At 30.5% G+C, this 18,703-nt stretch overlaps 1 protein-coding gene and 1 long non-coding RNA gene across 4 annotated transcripts in view; one reads left to right on the top strand and one right to left on the bottom strand.

The window, feature by feature from the left end:
* The window catches only part of LOC126734603 (neutral ceramidase), a 294,220-nt gene extending 278,820 nt beyond the window's left edge, over positions 1–15,400 (bottom strand). Inside the window, exon 1 of one of the 3 annotated variants that reach the window (XM_050438295.1) lies at positions 15,250–15,400. The gene's annotated coding sequence lies outside the window, so the exon portion shown is untranslated. Of the gene's footprint in view, positions 1–2,405; positions 2,425–14,288; positions 14,448–15,249 lie in introns of those variants that run through there. The other 2 variants (XM_050438294.1, XM_050438296.1) reach the window with 2 other exon arrangements.
* LOC126734605 (uncharacterized) overlaps positions 1–18,703 on the top strand; it is a 159,601-nt gene that overhangs the window by 52,110 nt on the left and 88,788 nt on the right. The gene's annotated exons all lie outside the window — the stretch shown is intronic.

Raw genomic sequence — 18,703 nt, 5'->3', positions numbered from 1 at the left:
ATTTGATTAATTGATGTTTTTATGTAATTCTTTGTATTTTATTCTTTGTATTCTATTGTATTTTATTTTATTTTGTTTTATTTTTCCACACTTCTTGTTAACATGTAACAAAAAACATTTCTTGTTATTATAATTCAAGATTCGCTCATTAAAATTTTTTGAAACTTTGCACGAGGGTTTGCCAAAACGGTCTCTTCTAAAAGTTATCTTACATTTTATTTGTAAAATGTACAGATAAGCCAATAATTGACCCCCTTAAAATTTACATGGGATTTCCTGTTCCGCTCGGTGACGCACCACCCGGTATAAGTCGTTTTTAAGAGTGGAGAAAAAAATGCGCACCGGATCATCTTTATCCAAATTTAAAACATTCCTATCATCAAATGGCAGCAAGAAATGAGTAAAATATTATATCTGTGTTGGCTTATGTTGCAGTAAATCCACAAGTATTTATTGGCACTATCGCAAGAAAATGTAATATTGCAAGAGGTACCATTCAGCGAATTCTTCGACAACACCAACATCACACTTTTAAAATCCACCTGTACAAGGACTCAAAGGTTAAACTAGGACTAACAAAGGTTAGTAAGTTTTCTCACAAATCTGTTGGACTAAGATTGGTCTGAAAATAATTCCCGATGTATAATGAAAATTCGCTTTGAAACTATAGTTGGAATAAATGTGTGCATCGATGTATTAAATGGACATTTTATTGGTCCTCACACATATTGGTAGCACTATGTGAACTATTAGAAGACAAGCCTATTTTAGAACGCAATTTAATGATTTGGTAGAAAGATGGCGCTCCACCCCATGATGCTCAAATTATTACGGAATATTAAGACAATAGATTTTCTTAAAGGTGAATTGGAAATAGAGGTCATATTAGGTGGCCAGCCCGCTCTCCAGATATGACCTCAATGGATTTTTTGTCTGAGATTTTTGAAAGGATATTGTTTATCAACGACCATTCAATAATCTTGAAGAGCTTAAAAATCAAATGCGTAAAACCTGTCGAACAATTACTACTCCCATGATTTCTGCAGCTTACACAAGAGAGATCTTTCGGCGCTATGAAGCTTTCGTGGAATCTGATCATGCTCAATTTGAGCATTTAATTAAATAATAGATCTACGTTTTGTAAAACAGATTAATATGATGTTAAAATATTGTATAATAACTAAATTGAATTTAAAGAGAAACCTGCTATTTTCTATTGTGAAATATTTTAATTTAATAAAAAAGTTATAGCTTGTGACGTTGATTGTTGGACACCTTGTATACTTTTTTGCCCCAATAAATAAATTAAACTGAATTGAATTTTATTTCAAATATATATTTATTTAATCTAATTTAATAAAACGAAAGCCTAAATTATATTTATCACGTTAGTATTTGGTTTGGTTTGTTTTACACGAGCCAAATTAAAATAAAGACGTCTAAATGCGTGGTAAGTCTTTTGGTTTTTTCTGCAATGCTAAGCATCTGATAAAAGTAGAATGCCTTTATTTAGCACAATGAAAAGATAAAAATAGAAAGTAAATCTTTATTTTCCCTCTCATTAATTTTTTCAAATAGTTTTTGGTAAAATCATGCAAATAAAAAAAAAACTAAAAAAAATCTTAAATTCTACTTGTAAAAACTTTTTAAAGCTTGCATTCAAGTCTAAATTCCTTTCAACCTCCTAAAATAATTTGTTACTTTTGCTTTTTATATCGATATAATGTTCCACCTTATTCCTTCTATCAAATATTAAGAAGTCTTTAAGGAGGGGCTTTTATAAACATCTCTTGTATACAACATTTCTATATAGTGTAAAGGCCAATGAAAGAAAAATTGATTGAAACTTTATTTTTCTTTTTTAAAACTGGTAAAGAAATCGAGTTTTCTCAAACCTTATCATTTTTATAGCAGATAAGTTGGTATCTGAACGGCCAAGCTAAGAAAACTTTATATCAAGGTAAGTTTATTTAAACCAGCTAAGTTGATCTATACAATATAGGGTACGGTTTTTTTGTAAATATTTCTTACAGAAATTTACCAATTATAAACTGGCAATCTATCGAAAATACTAAAATCTCATATTAATTAATCTATTTGAATGATTAAAAAATTACTTTGCCTTTTGTATTCATGGCACATTTTTATTTAGAACGTACACACCATAATAAATAAGTATTTTTTTCTTGAGCTTTGAGGCATAGCTAAGAATAAAAATATTGTAAACTTAAACCATACTATTTTTGGAGATATTTTTTTATGTGAATGTTTAATAAACCTCTAAAAAAACAAACAAAAGCTATTGTTAGCAGTTTAGTTTCTTTTCTAATATTTTTGTATCTTCATTTTTTAAAATAGTTTTAAGAACACATCTATTTCTTTAAAATTGACGACAAAAAACTTACAAATCACCCTTACACACTTACACATACAACTTATTAATTAACTTTTAATTTTCACTAAAAACTCTTATTGTATAAGCCAATATCACAGATATAATATCAAAATTATATACCACTATATTTAAATCGTAAATTAACTAAACGATTTATCACACACGCAAAAGCTTGTAAACCAGCTAAACATTTATCAAGATCAATCTATTAAACGTATAATACATGTTGTGGTCGTTTCCTTTTTCCTGTAACGTTTAATATTCTTTGTCAGTTTTTGTTTCAATGATTTTATAAAGAATTATTTATGCTTTATCGTATCAAGGACGTGGGATTTTAAGTCGGGGGACTGTGGTTATCGCGAGCGCAGCTTATCTTACAGTTTTATGGTTATACGTTAAAAAAGTGTTTTTTATTTGTGTAATATAGGAGATTTTTTTTAAATAAATGTATATTTAAGGAAATGTAGCACTATATTAGCCTGTGTGTTCTCCAGATAAAAGAAAATTTAAAGTATTTATAAGAATCGCGTCAACTTTAGTCTTATTGTTTTCTTGCAATATACAGAATGTCCCAGAAAAACGTTGTACATAATTTGATTTTTTTTTTTAAATGGAACCGCCTATATTATTTTTCCGAAATGGATGTCTCATTTGACTTTCTCTTTAATCCTAAAATTGTTTTTCCCTAAACTGCGACGTTGCCTTGTTATTAATATTTAAAGAATGTTTTTTAACTTAAATTTTAACCTAATTTTTAATATTTAATATTAATTTTATTTTATTTTTTGAAATTCCGAAATTAATTTTTTCATACAGGGTGATCAAAATCGTTACTTAAATAATTATATTTTCATTTCAATTTTGCGCAATTTTTTTAAATGGCACACCCTGTATCTAGTAATCTGTTTTAATAGAACATTATTTTATCTTTAATTTGATACCAATAAATTTTCCTTTAACCGTTTATCTCTAACCGTTTTCTAAAAATTTGTTCTTAAAGAAAAATTACATATTTTTTTCATAGGCATTACAACCATTATTTTTAATTGAGAATTATTAGAAGATACTGGAATCGAAGAGTACAAAAAAACAAACAAGGACAGAAACAGTTTTAAATGAAGAAATCAAATTAGCATTACGAAACATACACAAATTACAAATACAGAAATCGTCCGTAAGAAAATGCCACAAGCAAAATAAATATCACTCCCATATCAAGTTCAGTTACATCAATAAGGATTCACCAAAAACATTAACATTAACTAAAAACTTTATAAATACGTTATATCACAAAAATTGCTCAAAATGTCTACCGTTTTCCTCTAGACACAAATTAGTCCTACGTGGAAAAGATCTTCTAACTGCACGAACTGTAGAAGACGTAACTAACACGTCTAAAAGACTTGTATGCGCTCCACTATATCTTCCCTAGTAGATTTTCACACTTCCCCACAAGAAGAAATCCAGAAGCGTTAATTCCGGTGACCTAGGAGGCCATCCAGTGGAACCTATGCAGTATAAAGTTTATTAAATATGTATACAAAATTGAATTTTTATTACTAACCTAGCTTTCCAATTTACCTATTACCAAATCGGTGTGTGATATGTTCGCTGAAAATATTGGCTACACCATGCAACTGTCACGTCTAATGCCTTACAAAGTTGGGAAACGCTGAAAGTCCTCTCTTCAGAAATTTACAAAAACTTCTCCTATTGCACGATTTTCAAAAAAGTATGAACCAATAACAACACCATGTACTATTGCATGCCAAACATTGATGCTCCATACGTGTTTAAAAGTATTTATAAAACTCGATGGGGATTTTCTGTTTCGTAAAAATGAAAGTTATGACGGTTCACAAAATCATTTCTGTGGAATTAATCAGTGAAGAGCATACATAAAAAAAATCTCGTTTTCAGCTAGTGGATTTTGTGCCCATTGACAAAAAGTTATTGTTTTTTCAAAATCATTTTCGGCAAGTTCTTGATGTAACTGCGCATGATAGGGATTATATTCGTTTTTCTTGGGATGTTTTCCGACGTCCAATTTCAATATTTCTAAGTTCTAACTTATTTATTTTACACTACATTTCCGGTGTTGCAACAACCGACATGGTGATTACAAATTAATTTTCTTCATTTAAAACTGTTTTTGTTCTAGTTTGCTTTTCGGAATTTACGCTTCAGTACGCTCGAATCGTTCTTCTAATTTCTTCAACACTTTTATCATCAGGATGTCGGTTATTAGGAAATTTTTCCTAATAAACCCTTGAAGTCCCATTCACCGAAAACTTTAATCACATTTACTAATTCTCGCTGAGAGTAATTCATTTTGACAAAAATTTACTTAATATAAATGATAGTAAACATTTTGATTGGCATACGTCACACAACAAAGAATAAGTGAAGTATGGCCAACTTTTTACTTCTAAGAAAAAAATTCTTATTTTTAAATTGGATAAGCATCAGGGATTAATATTACTTGTTTCTACTACTAATATTTTATTATGGTTATTAAAACTACTGACTATTTTCTAACTAAAAGATGTTCGAAATAGAATTGAACTATAAAATATCTATTAATTTGTGTTTCGAAGTGTCCAAATGTAATAAATTTTGGGGAAAACGGTTAGAAATAAATGCAAACTTGTTGGTATTAAATTGAAGATCAAGAAATACTCTATCAAAACGCGTTACTAGGTATAGGGTGTTCCGTTTATAAAAATAGCGTAAAATTGAATTAAAAATAGCATTTTTTGAGTAACGGTTTTGATCACCCTGTAAAAAATTAAATAAATTTTAGAATCTAAATATATAAAAATGAATCCATATTTTCCTTGGTCATTAAATAACTTGAAAATGACTTTACCGATTTTATTAATTCTTTTTTTTTAAGATGTATTTTAGTTTGTAGAAGGATATTATAGAATAAACCATCAGGAAAATTGCACCAGAAATTAGAAATTTGCAAAAAAATTAAAAATGCTTTGCGCGACATCTATCGGTTTCGATTAGAATAAGACAGTCTAAAGAAATCTATCGGTCAAAGTAATTTAAGAAATAAAAAATAGATGGCGCTTCCAGCAATTTCTATTTGGCATGCATGCATTCTGAAACATAATAAGTCAGTTTTTCGCGTTTGACAGTCGCTTTTAATGCTTTGCGTCATTCGAAAGAAAAGTGTATTTGTTTAGCGAGTTATTTTCAAGTTTGTTTAGCGAGTTTTAGTGAGTTTTCTTCTTAGTTCAACTTAGTGAAACTTTTTAGTTTGTTGAGTGCAACAGTGGCTGTTTAGTGTTTAAAGACAAATTTTAAACAGGGGGCAGTAGGTGACATAAAATATTCAAAATTTTATCAGGTATTAGACTTTTAATAGACTACGTGGTATGCATAAGTTATATGTAGAAACAAAATTATTTATTTGACATATAAATCTCAAAAATGCCAATAACTCAACGAACCAACTTAAGTTGTAGAACGCGAAATGCTGCAAGCCAACAACATATACGGGCAAGTCAAGCCAATGAGCAACGCGAGATACGAAATGAAGTTGAAAGGAAGAGATGGAATGGGAATAACCAAGAACGTAGAAACGTTCCGTTCAGGTTTAATCCAAATCGAGCTGCATTTAGTTACGATGCAGCAATCGATTATAGTTCGCAGCAAATCGTTGCTATTGGACAAATGAACGTTGTGTGTCCACATTACAAGTCAATGAACTTTAAAAATGAAGCATTTGGACTGTGTTGTGCAAGTGGTCAAGTCAAATTGACCCCATTGGTACCGCCTCCAGACCCACTATATTCATTAGTTTCCGAAAATCATCCAGATTCAAAGCATTTTTTGTTGAATTAAAAACCGAACTTATCGAGGAGGTGTTCCCAAATATTGTTCAAAATTATAAAAACCACGATTGGTTAAGCAAACGAGTTATATTGCCTGCGAAAAACGTTGATGTCAACGAAAGAAATGTTGAAATTCAAAATAAGATTGCAGGCGATCTTATGACTTATAAATCCATTGATTCCGTTACCAACCAAGATGATGTCGTTAACTATCCAACCGAATTTTTAAATTTTTCGCTGGAAATAGCCGGACTTCCACCTTATAATCTGCAATTAAGAGTCGGATCGGTTATTATTATGTTGCAAAACATAAACCAACCACGTCTTTGCAATGGCATCCGCCTTGCGGTAAAGAAACTGATGAACAATGTCATCGAAGCAACAATTTTGAAAGGGAAGTACAAAGGCGAAGACGTTTTAATTCCACGCATTCCCATGATTCCGAACGACATGCCATTCAATTTTAAGCGGATGCAATTTCCTGTGCGACTTTGCATTTGCAATGACGATAAATAAATCTCAAGGGCAGTCATTAAATGTTTGTAGCATAAATTTAGAAAATCCATGTTTTTCACATGGTCAATTGTATGTGGCCTTGGTCTTGGAAAACCTTCCACATTATTTATTTTCGCTCCAGGAAAGAAAACTAACAATGTTGTGTCTCAAAAAGCGTTACAATAAATATTGACTAGCTTTTTGTAATATTGTTTCCATTTTTTTATTAAATTGTTAGGGATTAACTACGGTGGTACGAAGTTCGCCGGGTCAGCTAGTTTCGAATAAAAACGATTTAGCCAAGATTTTTCTACATAGATCTACATAGATTTTTAAAAAAAAAACGTCGGTGGTAAATATTAATATTTAAGTAAAACATTGATTTTCGTGAAAAGTTCGTTAAATTATGAATAACAAGGCAACGTCGCGTTTTAGGAAAAAACTGTTTTGAAACTTGAAAAAAGTAGTTAAATGAGATTTCCATTTCGGAAAAAAATATAGGTGGTTCCATTTAAAAAAAAATCAAATTATGTACGACGCTTTTTTGGAACACCTTGTGTCATCCAAAGTAATTAGAAAACCCTCTAACTTAATTAAATATAATAAATACATGTCTATTGCAGGGTGTATTTCCAGATATCTCGAAGAAGAGCATAGTTAGGCCGATACCAAAAACTGCAGAACTGGCTAGTCTTAACGATCTTAGACCTATCAGCATACTACCGGCTATGTCAAAAGTTATTGAAAAATTCACCTCCGAAAAAATTAGTGAAAATTAAAATAATTCTAAGCTGTCAGTCGGGCTTTAGAATGCAGTTTAGTACGTCATCGTGTTTGATCAAAGTCCTTAACGACAATAAACATAATAAGGACGAAAAGTCATCGACAGTTCTTACAATGCTAGACTTTAGTCATCAAGCATTTGACACCTTGGATCACAAAATGATGCTTGCAAAACTGCAGTACTATAATTTTTCCAAACCCAAAATAAACTTTTTTTCAAATTTCTTGGTTAATAGAGCGTGTCGTTTGTCAATTGCAACCGAATCCGGGGTAAACAAATTACAGTACAAACCAATAACAAAAGGCGTCCCTTAAGGATCAATTCTATTTCCACTTTTATTTTCTATTTATGTGGCAGACAGATATATATGAGCTGTCTTTTTTATAGCACACTACATCAATATGCAGACAATTCGCAACTTTATATGTCAATTAACCGTGAAGATCTGACAGACTGTAATCTTAAAATAGCCATTTATATTATATAATATTAATATTAAATACATAATATTAAATACAAGCCAAAGTAAACAAGCAAGGGAGTGCCTGAAAAACAATATGTCAATTATCTTAAATAACGAACCCATTGCTTTTAAATCGGAAGTAAGAACTCTATAACAAGTTAATATAAAAAAAATCAGAAATTACAAAACTTATGCATGAGATTCTCTTTTAACATCCCTAATAGAGCTTATATAACTCCACATCTAAATAATAATAAAATTTTAACCATGGAGAATAAAAGAAAGCTTCATATATGTACTGCTTTGTCTATAGAATAATTAAGACTGAGAAACCGGAGTATCTGCATGACCAAACACTGCTCATGAAACTAGAAGCACTAATTTATATAGAGTTCCTCTTCACTTCAAAAATCATTTACATACACGGTGTGTAAGATTTAGAATGACCTACCAAATACAATAAAATATTTTACATTAAATAGTTTTAAAAAGCATGTGAAATTAATGCTCCTGCAGATTCAACTATAGGCTCGCAGCTAACTAATATGTACATACATTTTTGCTTTACTTTTGTCTTTGGTTTCTCTTGTCTTTGTCTTTTTAACTATAAAGGTGCACGCATTCGCTTCTTGATCTAAAATGCATATATTATCAAAAATTGTCTGGACCATCCATCATCCTTCTCCCGCCATTCGTCGTTTCCTCCGTCTCCCTCTAGCTCAGGTTTATAATTAAATATTATAGAAAAATTATATTATAAATAAAAATATATTCAAATATTAATTACTTATATTGATTCTTAGCGCACACTCGTGCAAATCTGTTGTTATTCTTTCTGTAATAATTTATTTAGTTTGATGAATTTTTTTATGGTTTTTTTAGTTGCCTTATTAATTAACTTTAAGTTGATGGGTTTGTCCCACTTTTGGCTTCTTTTGTCAGTAGCTAAAGAGTATCGGTTGTTGAAAATCGCGAGACAGATCTTTTTGCCGGAAGAAGATATTAGTATATATAATATCTTCCTATTTACCTTCTTATTATATATAATATTAAATATATTATCTTATGGCAAATAAATGGCAAATAATTTACTTTTGATTTGAACATTTCCCTTTTTAAAGGATTTTTCCGGTTCAAGGCTTAGCTACAATCAAGCACCGCGACATTAAATAAACACCCTGTATAAAATAAAAAGCAGCAAAATTATATAACCCAGAAAAATGTATAATTTAAATGTGAATAATAGTGAATTAACGTAAATCTGTCTAACGTGTATGAAAATGTCAAAGCTGGTGGATTTTAAAGTTGCTGACCTAAACAGAAAGCTGGTGGAAAGGGACTGCGAAACGACGAGAAAATAAAGTGGAGTTGCGGATTACTTGAAGAAGGCGATAATACAGGTAACTTTATTTTTGCTGATAGCAGCGATATTGGTCCAATGTTGGAAGATTTCATTGCAAAATGATTTTCGGGAAATTTCTGCCAACCTGCAAGCTAAAGTGGGGAAAAGTTAAGAGAGAATTCTGCTATATTAGAAGAAAAGCATTTAGAAAAAAAATATATGAATTAAAAGAAGAAATTCCAAAAAAATTCTCTGTACTAAAAAAAGAGCTTCTTTCATTAATGTAGGATAAAATCCCGGAAGCTGTCCTGTAGATCTTGAGCAATGATCACAAGAGCAAAGTTTGTATCAATACGGATCTGTTGGGCTGATGAACCTGAAACCGCCTCAATTTGATAGTATTACAACCTGCATTGTTTATCAACCTCAGTTTGAAGTATCTGTAAAAGTAAATTGATGCTCCAGGGAGAAGGCCACAGCCCTTATATTGGCTTAGAGAGAAGAAGATCCTACGAAGGATGTCTCCCGAAAAACAAGAAATCTAGAATCACCTGCTGAGGCATTTGGAGAGGCGTTATGGCCTATAAACACCTGAAACATGCTAACCACACACCATGTCTGAAAAAATCATAAGAGCCCTTACAAGAACTTAAAGCCGATATAGCAGCTTTGATTCGACAGACATGTCCAGATATCCAGAAAAAGATTATGAAACGTATGTCCAAGCATACCTGAATGAACTGCGCTCTGATGAAATGAGGGAGTACTTACTACTGGTACATAAGATACTAAACACATAAGTAACTAAGCTAGTAGATGCACTAGCACGGGTTCTGAAATTCAAAGCTGCCAGGAACATGAACAAAGGTCAGACTCGTGTTCGGCAACTGATTCCAGAAGGGAGCGTCTTTAAGGAATCTGTCAAGTACAGGAGGCAAAAAAATTCGATGTGAAGCGGCGATCATTGACCGATTGTCTTCAGCAAGCCGTAGCAGATGCCCGAAGGAGTCCAAGCATTATCATCGGGCAGAGGAGAAAAATTATAACTATTTAAGAACTACTATCTTTGAGGATATCTGTCAAAATGGAGATCTTATAAGAGACGAAGAAAAATTGCAATATATCCAGATAGTCCTAGTCTGGATAAAGGAAGGAAAGAAACCAACTTGGAAAGAGATTGCCAAGTATTTTCGCAATTTCAAGTCATGTTGGGCGCAATAAAACTTCCTAATTTTGGAAGATCTGTTAAGGGAAAAAATGGTTGACCACGACAGCAATGCGCAAAGAATGCAAATTGGTATGCCCAAATGTTGGATTTTGAATTTGCTATAGGAAAATAATGCCTGCGTATCAGGAGGGCACCTTGGAATGACAAAGATTTTGAAGAAAGTGAGGGAAAGATTTTACTGGGCTAATAGCAAAGTAAACATAAGAGACTGATGCAGAAAATGCATTTTATGGCAAGTAATGAGCCGCAGACAAAGCAGGACGCTTTTATGAGTCAGTACAACGTGGGAAGTCTCTTTGAAAGGATTACATTTGACGTTGCTCATCCATTTCCTCATGCTGGGAATAAGTATATCATAGTCGTGATAAAGTACTTCAACAAACGATTGAAACAGAGCCTCTGCAAAACCAGGGAGCCTCTATTATCATCAACGTTTAAAAAAAGAATGGTTCTACCGATTTGGTGTAACTTTGGAGCGACATTAAGATCAAGGATGAAATTTTGATTCCATCTTGTTAATCATTAGAATCAATCTTAGAATCAAAAAAATGAGAACTACTTAATTACACCCGCAGTCAGATGGCATGGTGGTACGAATGAATAGCATCATTAATCTCTGAAATTGCTGAAACATGCTTGCGAATCAAACATAAATAAAAAAGAAAAAGTTACTATTTCATATTTTTTAAACAATTCTTAATAAGGATATAACTTAGTCTTAGCTAATAATTAATTGCTTTCTTTTGTAGTTTATAAATTTGCAAAATTTAAGCCGCAAAACGTGTGGTTTAGAATGCAAGGGTGTATTGGAGATGTGACTCAAAATGAACGTAATATACTGATCTAAACTTTTTGCGAAGTTTTGTTCCCTAGAAACCTAAGTGCAAACATAAAGAGCTTAATATTTTAGAAAAAGCAACGAGTGAAAATGAATCCTGAGATATCCCTCCTTCAATCGGCTTACAAAATATTGTCATATCAACCTATACAGAATAACTTTTGTTATTAAGATATGACTTAAACGATTTGATAGATGTTTCTTTGGATCTGTAATACTGCAACTTATTTATTAGGATAATTATTATAATTTATATAGGCTTTAGAGAAATCGCAGAAAATGATATCTGTCGAGTGATCCTTGTTTGGACAGGAGTATACTCTACTAAAAAGAGGAAATATAGTGTTATAATAATATATAACACTATATATAATAATATGGTGCATTCATTAAAAAAAAAAAAAGAAAGAAGAATTTTTAAACTAATCTTTCAATGACCTTGGATAACTTAAGAAGTGCCATTGGATGATGACCCGAAACTTGATCTATATTGCTTCATTTATGCAATGGAGTAATAACTGCCATCTTCAGACAGCTTCAAAAACTGGCATTATGAAATGATTTATTAATTAAATTAATAAGATGGTTTAAGGTCCATTCAAAAAAATTTTTAGGATAAGATGATCTGTCCCAGATGATGCTGTTGCTAATGTCTTCTAATCGACGATAATACTGCAAAGCTTTGCTAGTACTATGGGCGTAAAAAAGAGACTGTATGAATTTCCTTTAGGGAGGTATAAAAGTGTATCATGGGTAGGAGTATTAATTAAGTTTCTTATAACATCTACAAAATAATAATTTTTAAGGGACTCAGATGAAGTAGGAATAGAGATAAACAAAAAAGCCTTAATTCTTAACTCATGTCTTGCATTTTGCCCAGTCTCTTATTATAATAAATATGTTTTGCATCCCCTGTAGTTCCGTGATAATATTTTCTATGAAGTCTCACATAACTATCGAAGAAGACGCTGCCCGAGAATTTTTGAATGTTTGATTAAGTCATATAATATATGAAATATTGCATGTTCTTTGCAGATAATCAAAAGTCTAGTAAACCAGGACTTGATGATATTTGATTTTAACAGGCCTAAGAGAAAATACATTAAAAGCAAGACTGCATAATGACTTAGTAAACCTAGAAAATCCTACACGTCCTACACGTTAACAGAGAAAGGTGCAATTAGTTATTTTACTTTTTTGTTGAAAATTTCATTTTATATAAAGTTTAGTTAGTACTACTTCATCATCGGAGAAACCAGCATTCAACACAGTGCAGCGAATTCCGAATTAAATGATAATATGATATGGTCTATAGTAGTAGAACGAACTTTAGTTATTCTGGTAGATGTCTTAACATGCATAACTATATTAAAGGAATCGAAAATAGACTGAGAAGATTCTTCGGTAGCACATACGCTAGAGAAATAGACTCGCCACAAATTAATTTAGTTTTTAAAGGTAGGGATTACATAATATAATTATAAATAAACATAGGCTCTTTTATATTTAACCAATGTTCAGTTAGAGCAACAATTTCTGAAAAATTAAGCTTTTCTAATAAAAAATAATTCATTTGTCTTAAGGACTAAATATTTATGAGAAATTCACTAAGGTTGATATTGTCTGATTTTTCACTAGATGGTTGATCTTCCGATCAGTTCATTGTCATGTTCTTTTTGTACAAATGTTACATTTTCCTGCACACGCAAATTACTTGAAGCTATGGCTTTCTTATCAGAACCAATGCGAGAGAATTTGGCATCACTTTCATTTGTTTAGCATTAACAAAGTTGCTTTTTAGATATTAAAAAATATATTTTGTGCGCCACTGCTTTAACGTAAACTAAAAGCTTTTTAAACTAGACTTTCATTTTAGGCCAAAATTGATGTTACCCTGTTTTTATACGCCACGCGAATATCACATGAAAAAATAATTTGTATGCATAATTAAATTAATAGTAAATCATTTAAATATTAATTTTCATTGCTTTAGATATTTTGGGGCAGTATCCACCAGGCATACAAATATATTTGTTTTTTAAATTATTTTTTTCATTTATTAGTGGCGTCCACGTTTAGAAGGTAATTGAAACTTTTTATTTTTGATCAAAAATAATTTGCCAGAAGAAAAAAAGTTTTAAAAAACCTTAACTTAGCATTAAATCGAGAAAAAAGCGTATATTTTTTACAGATTTAAATGCCAATACATTACTAAATATCGCAGATAAGATAAAGAAAAAAATTAATAAAATTTTTGAAATTGATTACGTGAAAATCGTATATTGTTAAAAGTGAACTATCTTAATGATTCTAAATTGGATGAAAAAAATCGTTGAAATACGTAATTATTTTTAAAAAAATTATCACAATATGTCTTGTTAGAATATTACTAAATAAAACTTTAAAACATTTTTTATGCAAAAATTGCTTTGGATACTTAATTACTATTAATGTTTAAATGCTTACAAAAAAAAACATTACTTTCTAAAAATTATAACATGGTCTATCTCAAATGTTAAGAGGCTAATGAAACCAGTTTTATTTTTTAATTTTAAAAGATGAATTTTGGCACTTTCTCTGTTGCTAATTTTAAGTTTTGTTTGATTTTATTTAATTATATTTGTATTGCCTTACATCTACACTGAATATTAATCTATTAGTAATGACTTAGCCTAATTGTTTATAAAACATTTTGTGAATTAATACATATTTTGATGCTATTTTATAGGAAGCACGAAATGACCTTGAACGTGACACACATCTATGCCCACTAACCTTACAATACTATGTGAATTCTAAAAGCTTTACCGATAATCCCGTTTAGCTAATGCAAATTAATTTGGTACTCAAACATCATATTATTAATTTTAATGTCAATCTAAAAAAATACTGGATTACCCTGATGTTTCTATAACTATCTAAAGCCATTCCATATAACGCATTACAAGGCACACTAGTAAATCACATATATTATGTTCACCAGTTATACTTTTCTTTGGTAAATTTTATATTACACATACACTAATTTTCGCTTGCATTTATCTAAAAAAACATTGTGGCTTTCTCTTAACTAAAACTGTCACGAGGTACCACTGAAACAACCCACCCGGTTACGGGAACGCGAACACACTGATGTCCTTAACTTCGTAAATAAAAGTGAAAACTGCTTGAATGTAATAAATTACATAATTAACAATGGCATTAATTTTTATTTAGTTATTCGTTGTTATGTAGTCGTTAATGAATTGTCTATCGAGGCACGTTAGTCTTCCTTATTATATTTCAGTAAAGTATACAGGATGAGACTCTGAATATAATGCTAAAAGTTTGCTTGTTTACCTTGATGCAAACGTAATTTTCGACATAAAAGCTTAAATATGTCAAATACAGTTAGAATTAAGTATACATTATATACAAAAAGTATTTAGATTCTAATGTAGAATCCAAAAATATCTTAATATATAGGGTGTTTTATTTTACATAACGAAGATGACACCTACTCCCGGTATAACCGGAAGTATCGCCATCTTCTTAATATTTTAGATAAAATGCTCATATAGTTTTTCCTCAACCAATCGATGTGGTTCCTGGAGATTTTTGTATAACATTTGTAAACAGATTTTTCTATTTCTGATAAATTTTAATTTGCAATAAATTAGTTTTTGATTGTGAAAAATTTTTAAAAATTTCAAGATTTTTCGCTCATTTGTCGTCAAGTGCCTATTTTCTATAAATAGATCCTTTTGTATAAATTTTATATTAAGATTTTTTTTTGCTATTACTCTTTCATAAGGAAATGTTTACTTACAAGTAGGTTTACCTTTTTTTATATATATTATTTGTTTAAATTTTTACTTACAAAATTGTCTGCAACAGGGAAAAATTAACAAACACAACTGCGAAAATGTCAATAGCTTATTATCGGTTATTTTAAGAGTATATCTTATACATGTTTTGATAAAAAAACACTTCAGATATAATAAAATCTCTCTTAAAAAATGTGTATTGCTCAATTCAGTAATATACTAAAGTTGCATAATATGTTTTTGTTATTTTATCTTTTTCAAACATTTATCGCAAATAATGTAAAAGAATAGAAGAATAATTACGATAATGTACCAAAACATTTCAGTCCAATATATTTTTTAAATCTTTGTGAAAAGCACTAAAACAAAAAAGTTTACATCTGTTAAATCAGTTTCTTAAAGTCACTTAAACTTTTAATGTTAATCTTTTAAAAGACTTAATTTTTAATTAAAAATTGCCTTAAAAGTTATTTTATTTTAAGCAAATTTACATTTTTAGGAATGTTTATTTTTTTATTTTTTTCAATTAATATTTTAAAATACATACAGTGCATCCGTAAAGTAGCGGATAAATTCGATAAAAATTAAAAGGAACGTTTCTGAAAAAAATGCCATCGATTTTAATATTTGGTTCAGGGCTTTTCTACGTGGAAATTAAATATATAGAGTAATTAAAAAAAAGATACGACGTCATCAATATGTGTTTTAAATGGAAACCACAATTTTTTAATGCAGACTCAGAAAGAATGCATTTTTTTACAAAAGATATGGTACAAATGAATAGTGGTTACATAAGCAATTTTGATCAAAAAATTATGATAAAATTTACAACAACTTGTTAAAAGTTAACAACCTGACAATAACCAAGGCGATTTCAAAATTCTTTTTAAACGTTGTCAATGACATCTGGAGTAATAAATATTTCTAATTTCCTGGCGTATTTATTTTTTTAAATTTTTTCGTCCTAACTTGTTGGTTAGTACACTCTCACTGGTGAGAGCGTCATAAAAAAGTTAGGTCCTTAAACTCTTCCTTCCACTATACTGCATCACAAATTGGCTTTTTGAGAATATTGTGTATGACATTCTGTGAACCAATGAGGGTTTTCGGTCGCCCAGTGCCGACAATTATGTCTGTTCACATGACCGTTTAGAGTAAACGTCACTTCGTCAGAAAATAATATCCGTTTTACAAAATTATTGTTATCATTACATTATTTTTGCTCACAAAATTCATTTCGACGATCAAAATCATCTTCCGATAGCCCTTGAAGTAAGAATATTTTATAACGGTGGAACTTTGCTTTTTTCAATACTTTATGCCAGTAGATCGCGATAAATTAATATTAGAAACCATGCCTGTGATTGTGGCTTTGGGATTATCTTGGACCGTTAACAGAACGTTAAGCTCATCTTCTTTAGTTATTGAATCCCGACCAGCTTGAGTATTCCGAACATGCCCGAATTCAAAAATATTTGCTTCAAGTCTGCTTAGCATGCTTTGGCTAATAGGCGACCGATCAGGATGAGTTGCATTAAACAACTGAACCACCTACTTTTGAGTACGCGACATATCTCCGAAACCAATCATGCACAAGATTTCGATTCTTTCACGTTTGATTAATTTTCTCATATTTCATACAATAACAGTAGGTAATAAAGTGTAGTTACTAATAAAACGCAGAAAGACAGTGCTTTCGCCTCTCAATAAGAATAGACACTACTTGTAAATGTAAAAATACATCAAATAGTTGCGCCAAAATACACCCTCTTTTGATACTGACAACAACAGCAACAACAACTAAAAACCCAAAATACCAACATTTAATTTAAATAGGTATTTCTTTAATTTTACATTTTATCATATTTTTTTGTTCAAAATGGCTTATATAACCACTATTCATTTGTACCATATCCTTTGTAAAAAAATGCGTTCTTTCTGATTCTGCATTAAAAAATTTTAGTTTCCTTTTAAAAACCTTATTAATGGCGTCATATCTTCTTTTGAGTCATCCTGTATATTTAATTTCCACGTAGAAAAACCCTAAACCAAATATTAAAATCAACGGGTTTAAGCATTTTTTTCAGAAATGGTCCATTTTATTTTTATTGAATTTATCCGCTACTTTACGGATGCACTGTAGCGGGTGACACAGGAAAAAGGGAACACTTTATTATTTACTATTCAAGATAACCAAATGAAATTTGGTATATCGATAGAATAGTCATAAAAGTATCTTTTGACATATTCTAATATTTTTTGTTACTTCCGGTTTAATAGGAAGTGATACAAACTTTTTTATTTTAAATGGGACAACAAATGGTATATTATTACCTATGTTTAGAATACTCAGACTCAAAAAAACTCGGGAATCTCCAAAACACGTTTGTTTATTTCTCAAGCCCCAACAGCTCTCCCCTACATCATGGCTGCATGTGGACTGTCATAGTTGTCATACCACACGGTAAAATCAATATTAGCTATCTAGCGGCGCAGCGCCAAGGCATGATTCACCAAAATATGTACGAAGGTAGTAAATACTACATATTAAAGAAATATGGATTTATATAGATTATAAATATTTAAATCTAATAAAGAGGACAAAAGGAATGTAAACAACCTATTTTGATATAAAATAATATTCTGAGAATAATGATATCGCATTTGCCACCTGCGGTTTTCCAATCTTAGCCCTCGAAGTAAACCCAATTTCTGATACATGTGGTCGCGCTTGTTTAGACCAGAAATAAGTCTACAATCTGCATTTTCTATTATTTGAACTTTATTTCGTTTAAGTAAACTAAGGTAAGTATAAGATAGAATGTCATAATAGTTAAATCTTGAAAAAACCAAAGACTCAGACAGTACATTTCTTCAGTTCAAATAAGGATAATAACGATTACAATACAATAACTTTAAACTATACAATGTTCTTTTTCCTAACTTCAGCAATATGACAATCAAATGTTAGTTGTGAATTCAATAATGGACCCAATTTCAAGCCACGTCCACATGCTCAAACGAAATATGATCAATATAAATCTTTATATCATCTTTCATATAGTCAAAATTAGTCTTATTTGCAAATATCATATTAGATTTCTTGGAGTTTAAATTGAAATTATGTTCTGATGATAAATGGAAAATTTGTGCAAGTTCATTATTAGCCGCTTTAATGAAGTTATTAGGATCAAAAGAAGAAAAAAAGAATCAAAGCGTGTGAGATAGTATTTTCTAAATTGATTTTTGCTATAAGTGACGTAATACCCAATAAAATAAGAAAACAAAATCGTAATTCATCATCCGATAAGTAACTTTTGTCGAGCCGCCGCCGGTCAGGAGATTATAATAAGCTGAATCATTGAAATGTAAAAAGGTTGTTGATGATTAAAGAAACAATTTATCGGTATTATTCTCTACGTGCTCGAGTTGGACGCTGCTCGGAATATTATTTGTTACTTTTGTATTAATTATTATTTTGTAATAAACGTAATTTTCTTCCCAAAG

Source organism: Anthonomus grandis, chromosome 3, assembly GCF_022605725.1.
Source record: "Anthonomus grandis grandis chromosome 3, icAntGran1.3, whole genome shotgun sequence".
In the NCBI taxonomy this organism is placed as follows: Eukaryota; Metazoa; Arthropoda; class Insecta; order Coleoptera; family Curculionidae; genus Anthonomus; species Anthonomus grandis.
This window is presented reverse-complemented; position numbering and strand designations above follow the sequence as displayed.